Source organism: Panicum virgatum, chromosome 5K, assembly GCF_016808335.1.
Source record: "Panicum virgatum strain AP13 chromosome 5K, P.virgatum_v5, whole genome shotgun sequence".
NCBI classification, from domain to species: Eukaryota; Viridiplantae; Streptophyta; class Magnoliopsida; order Poales; family Poaceae; genus Panicum; species Panicum virgatum.
This window is the reverse complement of record NC_053140.1, coordinates 54,521,396-54,530,371: the sequence shown is the minus strand read 5'-3', so window position 1 is coordinate 54,530,371 and position 8,976 is coordinate 54,521,396. Positions and strand designations below refer to the sequence as shown.

The 8,976-nt window shown below is 51.2% G+C and overlaps 1 pseudogene; it reads right to left on the bottom strand.

The window, feature by feature from the left end:
* Positions 1-4,158: 4,158 nt before the first annotated feature.
* Positions 4,159-6,725, bottom strand: LOC120710259 (annotated as a pseudogene).
* Positions 6,726-8,976: the final 2,251 nt, after the last annotated feature.

Sequence of the window (8,976 nt, the reverse complement as noted above, 5' to 3'; positions counted from 1 at the left end):
AACACAGAGTCAGCTGAAAGTAAGCTTACCCCTGTTGCGGCAGCCGCGAGGGTCCGAATGGCGACCTTACCCGAAGGTCCCCAGAAATGCTCGAAATATGCAATCTTGACCTCCTATATCTTGGCAACCTCCTCGGACAAACCCTCGTAGGGGATGTCCTGAAAGTCCCCTTCGAGCTTAGAGAGGTCGACGGTGCCGACACGGAGAAGGTTCCCTACAAGTCCCTCGAAGGAGATGGACGCCGCGTTATCATTCGCGACACCCATCACCTCTCCGAGACCTTCAAACTCCGACAGCAACCAGTCCAAAAGCTGAAAGAAAACTTGGGGACCTTCAGCCGGCTCAGGTAAAGGCAGAGGTTCCGCTCCAAGCGCAGCAAGAGCCTTCCAGTACTCTTGGTACACCTCGTCGGCCCGAGCGGCAACCTCCGAGAACACCCCCTCGAGTTTCGCCATCCTAGTATGAACTGCCTCCAATTCCTTAACCTTCCCCTTGAGAGCATCCTTCTCGTTCGTGTCACCCTCCACCGTCTTTCGAAGGTTTTCAAGAACTTTCTCATTGTCCCTCGCCGTCGCTTCCAGCCTGGCGTACTTCCCCTTCAATTGTGTGTTCTCGTCTCTTAGAGAGAGGACCTCCGCCTCAGCCCGTCGTAGTCTCTCCGCCAGACTCAGCTTCTCAGTGGCGCTCTTGACCCGAAGGTCCGCATCAGCTTTGGTCTTTTGCATCAAAATGCGGCTGGCATGGGCAAGCTTCTTGCTCAAGTCAGCTACCACGAAGGCAGCGGTGTTAGTAGATGCCTCGGCCACGGCTGCAGCAAATTCTACACCAAACACGAAGTCACCTTCGGGAATCCCTAAAACAAAACAAAAGCTAAACCGAAGCTTGTGCCACCTTACCTTTCTCCGGGGGGAGGATCCCGGTTGTACCAGGCCCGTGCATCACGACCAAAAGTTGTTGCATCGACGAAGACACGGCTGCAAAAGAAAATAAAAAATGGAGGGTTTACTCTAAGGCCGCAAACAAACGAAGGGCTCATGAAAAACAAAGAGGTGAAGCTTACCGGTCTCGTCAAAATTCATCGCCTCCAACATCTCCACCTCCTTGTCCGAAGGTGGAGCCAAAGACCCCCCAGTGAACTCCCTGACCCTGAGAGACAACAGTGTCTCACCGACGAGAACCTCCCCCTCCTCAACGCCCACCGCAAGAGTGGGTGCAGCGACCGGCGCAATCGGTGCCGGAGCCTTCGGGGCACCGGCTGCTGACCCAGTCGGCCTTGGCCCCGGCGGCCTCGGAATGTCCGAAGGCTTCGCTCCCCTCTGGACAAGACTTTGAATTCTCTTCCGTTTCGTCGAACCTTCGGAGGAACAATGAAGATTAATCAACGCTTTCGCCACTTCAACCCGTCGGCCGGAACCGAACAGCATGGTCCCGTACTCATCGCTAAGGGCATAACGCGATCTAAAAAGTCTCCCTTTGGGAACTACGATCCCCCGCCCACCGTCCCCATGAGCTCTTCTATGAATGAGGGCGTACCGCTGTCGCACGAAGAAACCTCCTTGTCTCATGCCTTCCTCTTGGCGCTTTCAGCCCTTGTAACAGAAACCTTCGTGCTCGAAGGTTTTCGGCCACGCCCGCGCCCCCGCGTGCCAGTAGCCCCGGAGCTCCCCACCTCCTCCACCTTAGTTTTACCTTTAGACTTCGACCCGGGAACCTCCGAACTAACGTTCCCAGGCGGCGTCATTCTTGGAATGGCGGTCGGCGGCACCGACCGAGGCTCGTAAGCCACGCCCATCTCAGCCAAACATCGGTTCAACCGAAGGTTCTCCCCCACACACCTCCACCAAAGAACCGTACTCCTTCCTGTTCCAAGGACCTAATATCTCCGCAGCCTGCCGCTCCAGCTCAGCTACAATAACTTCGTCGCTGGCACCTTCGAGTCTCCGAAGCCCAAAAACTGGGGATGTCACATCATACTCCAATCCAGCAAACCGCTTACGCTCGAACCTCAATGGAGACCAGCCAGCAGACAATGGCCAAACCTTCGCAGCCAAAAACTCCACCACATCCCTACCACCACAAATCTGGCAAGCTGTCATGAAGGCCTCCAGGCTCCAGGCTTGGTTTGAAACCTGGCCCACGCTTGCTGTAGGCAGGCTGATAGATGTCTTCGGACATCTCGATGTCCAAAGCTAGCAGATATTTCTCCTCGCCAGAACCTTCGGGATCAGGGAAACCAATCTTGGCGTAGAACCAGTATCCCAACCAGTTCCCCTCCCACTTGTTCTTTTGAGCCATCGAAAGCATCACCTTCTCCAGCCCAGTCTTATTGTTGGGCTTGCGAGGAACGAAGGTGCAGCAACCATTCTGGATCTCGCTAAGCTCGGTGTCATCATCTACATAAACCTTGCGAGGCTGGCAGTGCAGCTGAAAAAGTCTACAGAAGGCATCCACAGACACCACCCCACCGAAGGTTCGTACTACCCACAGAAACTTGGCCAGAGTGACGATCCCGTTCGGAGTAAAATGATGCAGCTTCACGTTGAATGGTTCTAAAAGCTTCGGCACAATTGGATCCATCGGAAGCCTAAGCCTGGCGGTAAAAAAATCCTTAAAAACAACAACTTCTCCTTCAACAAAATAGCCCTTCGAAACATAGAAGTTTATCGTGCTTTGAGAAACGACAGATGGCTCAAAAAGCAGAGTCTTACGTTTCTCCGGAACCATCAGTTCCGACACGTCCGCGGACACTGCTGAAAGGCTCTCGCTGGACTGCTGCTCCGGAGGCGGTCGCGAAGGACCCGTCTTTCCTTCGGGAGCCGGATCAGAATCTGCGCAGAACCGCCCTCTTAATGAATGCCATATCTACAGAAAAATGAAGAAAGGCAAATTAGACAAAAGAGTTATATCTAACCTTCGATTAACCTCGCTGTTTGCCTAGTGCGAGCCATGAATCACCAAGCTACTTACACCGAGAAAATGAACAGGTCGATCCCGCACGAGACAGAACCTGCGGAAGAAGCGCTTTACAGCAAAAGGCTTCGAAGGTAAGCAAAGCTCAAGAGGGCGCAGGTTTTCCCTCCCCCCTCCCCTCCGCTTATATAGGTAGGAGAAAGCCATAGTAACTACGGTAAAATCGAGGAGTCGGCCGCCCAAGCGGCGCAATCGGCACCTGACACGTACACACCCAAAACCGACCGTTGTAGCCGACGGTTCGAGAGACGTTTTTTCTCGGGAGCTTCCCGAAGGATACGCACAATCTTCTTCAACAACGTGGGTTCAGACCGTCGGCTTTGGACCTCGCCCTCGAGGGGCTACTGTTGGGGATTGGACCTTCGGGAATACACCCGGAGGTTGATATGTCCCTCGGGAACGTCTTCTAACCCGTCTGTAGGACCACAGCGATCAGGAAACGAGCACGCTTGCTGTGCGACCCTCGCCTGTGAGGGCGCTCAGGGCCAGAAGATCTACCTTCGGATCGCCGAAGGGGACGGTCGAAGCGCCCTGGAGCTCAAGCCTGGAGTTTGGCCCCCAGAGGTAGCCGGAGAGCTCACCTCCGGTACGCCGAAGGAGGTGGCCTGTCGTCCAGAAGCACGGGCCCGAAGGATCGGACCTGCGAAGAGCCAGGGGGCTCCCCTTCGGACGAGGGTGATGACTGATCGCTCGGAGGCAAAGCCTTCTGGAGGTCGACCTGCGCAAGACCATGAAGCCCGAAGGTTATCAAGCACCAAATACGAGTTGGACGAAGGACTACGGGACCTCCGTGGGGGACAGGCGTGTGTGTAAAACGTGAATGCATGAGAAGGTCGGATTTGTATACCTCTCACCTTGTAATTTTACCTCGAAATTGACTGTAGGTGAGCTGTACATGAGCTGGGGAGGGGCAATTCAGGGATAAATAGCCGAGGGCTAGGGATATAAATAGCCCCTCCTTTCCACTGTGCAAAAGGTTGAATTTTCTGATTATTTACTGGAGGATTAAGTGCCTACTTTCTTTGCCATTTCATACTGTTCATGCTCCCTGTTTGGGCATCTAAGAAGCAAAGATCCCAACAACAGATTTTTATTATACACACACCAACAATGACATCCATAAAAACCATAGTCTAAAATCACACGTTAATAATCGATTTATTCATGTTATTTATTTAAAATGATAAACTAGTGGATTGTTGTTTTCTTTCCCTTTAAAGGCCCGCCATATGTGAACTTCCCCTCAACACTAATCGGGGATACAGAATAGATGTTCCTATCATTCATGTCAGCGGGTTGATCTCGTCCAAGCCTTGATGCTTTACCGTTCTGATCAATGAGATGAATATTGCTTAACAAGGCAGATTTTGCATTGTTTGGAAGGAATTCACTTCCCATTGGAGCCAATTGGGCTGTGCGAGTCACGACAAATCCACCAAGCTTGATATTGTAACATCCCGCCTCCCCGAGGCCGGGCCCGCTTACATCTGGCAGTTTTTTAGGACATAGACTGCCCTCACAGACCAACACAAGTCTTTTCTGCACACTTTGTCTTCACTCGTGCACACCCGGGAAGAACTTTCCGGTCGGTCACCCATCCCGAAATTGCTCCAGGCCAAGCACGCTTAACCTTGGAGTTCTTTCAAGACCGGCTTCCGAAAAAAAAGTTGCAACTTGTGGGTATGAGTATCGTATTAACCCTATTAAGCCCTGGGCTGGGGTGTCACATACTCACCCCCTTAAAAGACCGACATCCTCGTCGGTCAATGCCAAGCCAGAAACGTCCTCTCTTGGCCACGTCCCATACGTCCAGTGCCAACGGCCCATGTGCCACGCCCGTGCGTCCAGTGCCAACGGTCCCTGTGCCACGTCCGTGCGTCCAATGCTAACGGCGCATCCCAGATGCTCGCGCACTGACCCGCCACGCGCCGGTCCACATACCGGTGGCATCTGCGCCCCCACGCGACCGTGCTCATGCCCGTGTACTTACGCCCGTACGTGCCCGTGAAACCGCGAGAGTCGGCTCTGACACCATTCTATAATGTCCCGCCTCCCCGAGGCCGGGCCCGCTTACATCTGGCAGCTTTCTAAGACATCGACTGCCCTCACAGATCAACACAAGTTTTTTCTGCACACTTTGTCCTCACTCATGCACACACGGGAAGAACTTCCCGGTCGGTCACCCATCCCGAAATTTCTCCAGGCTAAGCACGCTTAACCTTGGAGTTCTTTCGAGACTGGTTTCCGGAAAAGAAGTTGCAACTTGTTGGTATGAGTATCCTATTAATCTTATTAAGCCCTGGGATGGGGTGTCACAGATAGTATCTGCTTTATCGCCTAGGCTAGTGTACAAGGATTTAGGAAAGCGCCCAATTAAGTATGGCCTTGAATCAAATCCAATATGCATTAACCATTCTCCGGCAGTATCCTAAAATTTTTTACAAGAAATAGAGGGTGTTAGTTTGATAATAAAGAAAACCTTACCTTATTGTTCTAAGCATAGAAATATGTAGCATAACTATTGAATAGTATCGCAAGCATTTCAGATTTGCATCATTAATATTAGGCAAATACAATCTTTTTACTATCTTGAAAACTTTGAAGATGATGGTACGTTTGACACCATTGGGATCAGAGACCGCATCAATGGCACTTCCTGGATCTGTAGGTACATTAGGTTCAGGCACATAGCCGGGACATTGTAAATTGTAGCAACCTGTTCTCTCTTGACCATCACGCTATAGTGCAACCACAAACAAGTTAGCCTTGATAAGAAAAGAAACACATTTATCGAAACAAGAAAGATATCATACCGTCCAATGAACAAAAAAAATGAGATTTAGAGTCACCATATAGATCTGGATCAACCTATAGAACAGAGAACGCATAATATGAGCATGATAATCATATTAGGGGGCTATCACAATTTTCGCTAGAATTATACGTTATTCAGCAGCATCTCATAAGTAAGAAGGAGAAGATAATTACATGCCATCCAAAAGTAATTGAGTTGCGGATTGATACTCTTCGATCACCAATATTGTTAATTTGAATAAACATTCCACTTCGTTCATCTTGGTGTAAAGGAAAACCATACACATCACTTGTTACTTCAATCCCATAGTAGCTCTTCTCTGAGATCAGAGAATGTGTTGCAATCTAAATAAAAAATAACATCAAAAGTTTGTGTTAAACGAAAACCTGTAACACCCTAATTTAAATTTCAGCATTTTATAATAAATTAATTGACTTTAATAAAGTTTCTAAGGATTTATTTGCTTAGCTTACATTTAATCTAATTATATTTCACAAGTAATTAAAATTCATTTTAGGTTCAACATGTTTGTGCATACATGCTGGTGCATAAGTTTTATTTGGTTGAGTGCCTAGGGTTTGAATTTAAATTTGATTTGAATTCAAATTAGTTTGAGTGAAGTTTGAAAAAGAAAGAAGAAAAGGAGAAAAACCAGAAACCTGAAATCCAGCCCAACCCCGAAAACTAGCCCAACCCGCTCCCATCCTTTTCCTGCTCGCGGCCCACCTTCCCTTTCCCCGTTGCCTCCTCAGCGCCGCGCGCCTCCTCCTCGCTGACAGCAGCGCCCCACCTGTCGGCCTCCTTCTTTCTCCTCCCGCGATGCCGCGCAACGCCCGCGCCCGAAACTCACCGAGATCGCCGGGATTTCCTTCCGCTGCCCCGCGCCGTGATCCTCGGCCCTCCCCTTTAAACCGCCCGCGACCCCTGCGCCCTTCTCCATCCTGCAGCCGCCTCTAACCCTAGCCCCAGCGCCACCGCCGCACCCTGCTTCGTCGTGCAGAACTCTGCGCCGCCGTGCCAGCTCCGCCCCGCCGTACCGCAGCCTCCCCAGAGTAGCACCGCAGCTTCACCTCGTGCCCAGGGATCTCCCCGAGCATTCGGCCTCGATCCAGACCCTCGCCTGCGCTAGAATTTTTCCCCGGACGCCACTGCAGGTAACATGGTCCGCCGCCCCGATTACTCGCCGCCGTTCAACGTCGGACCCAGTGGAGATCCGGATCCCGGAGGACCACCGCAACGCCCTGTCCGCGATCCCCGATCCTGCACCGCTGCTGGACCCCGACGCCGACCCCGCTGCACCTCAACTCTGGCCGAATCCAAGCCTCGGTGAGCACCTCCCCGAACCCCTGTTCCGTTTGCGCTAGTTAGCATAGCCAGTGGTGCACCCTAAGTGCCGGTACACCGCACGCCGGCGTTCCCGCCGCCGCACACGTCCCTGCTCCGCCATGGCGGATACCCTGCAGTGCACCCCAGCCCCGCTCGATCCTTGTTTTAGGTTGCTTGTGCCTGACGCAAGCTCCACAATCCCATTGCACACTCACCCTGGCCCCAGAACGCACTGCACATGTGCACGCCGGCGAACTGTACGATCCAGAGCCGCCGCCGCAACCGCGTTCACGTCCCAGAGCCTCCTCAAACCTCGCTAGGGCCACCAGTGGATCACGCGTGCCGCATAGATCCTCCCTGACCCAAATCCTATCCATTTTGACCCCTGGAGGGCCGGAAACGGTGAACTCCGGCGAGCCCCGCGTGGCGCCGCCGTGGAACAGAGAGCTCCGGCGCGTTCCGCCGCCGCCGCCACCCGCAAATCACCCTGGCCACCCGATCTTGAACCGACGCCCAGGATTAGATCTAAGATCCATCAAACCTGAGCCACCGGATCGTGATCCAACGGATCAGATCTGTGCGTACCGGTTTGCCGTGGCTGTTTTGCTAAAGAGTCACTGGACTTCTTTGAAATCAACCCGCAGTCCTATCCAGTTCAAAAATAATTCCAGATCAACCCTGTTTTTAGTGTTTTAGCCCCCGAGATTTCTGGAAATAGAACCCACAGTCCAGCCTCGCTGTTTTTGCGCATTAGCCCTGGATCTATCCTTTAATTATGTTTTAGTCCCTAGTTTTTGCGCAGAAGCCCCTGGAACCTTAGTTTTTCTCGCAGTTTAGCCCTTGGACCTAGTTTTAGCTCTAGTTTTCACGTTCTAGCTCCGTTTTAGGCATTCTTTATGTCCACGCGATCGTTGTAACGCGTAGAACAGTCTTAGCTTAGTTTTGTTTGCTATTTTTATGTATTGTTGTACTGTTTATTAGTGTTTGCTCTTGTTTGCATGTATGTGTATGTGTTGGACTTGTTTTGGCGTTGCGATCGTGAGTAGGCGTTGATCCTTCGGAGGAGTACCAGGAGCCACCTTCCGCGGGACACTTTGAGTAGCAGGAGCACTTTGAGGAAGGCAAGTATAATATGAACACCACCTATCACTTTTAAATACATTTTCATACTGCATTTTAATATTGTATGCCTATAAGGACTTTCCTAGCCACTTTATACCCTTTATATATATCCCTTGGGTTGTATTTTGGTTAGTTGTGCTAGGTGACGCGTTATAACACAGTTGTTCCTTTTTAATTAATTTGATTAATGGTATATGCAACTTAATTCTGAGAGTGGCCCTCTGTGTTCTGTGCTTGAGTGGCTCACATCTCGTTAAAATTGGTTTTTCTAGAAACATGGTTTAGGGGGCCAGCACGGTGCTTAGTGCTTGGTTGGCCACTCTCCATAAGGACCGGTTCATAGAGCGACAACCTGGGACAACAGCGCTACCACAAGACTGGAATGGGACGGTCTTGGCTTCCTAATTAGGTCATTTTGGTTTGGGAGTAACTTACCGACGGGGCAAGAGGGGGGGTGAGCTTCAATGGTCCCTGCGCTGCGAGGCTTGGTCTGTGTTATCTTGTACCCCCTCGAGGTGGGCCCCATCGTTGCAGAGCCTAAATCCTTAGCGGTTACACCTTACCAACGTGGTCCTTTGTAACGGTCTCGTAGTGAGTTTGCTAGTCATCTCACCTACAGAAGTGTGATGAACAACTAGCGTAGCTCACGACTTGTGGGTAAAGATGTGCAACCTTAGTAGAGTGTAAAACTGGTATACTAGCCGTGCTCACGGTTATGAGCGGCCCAGATCCTCCTTTTGATT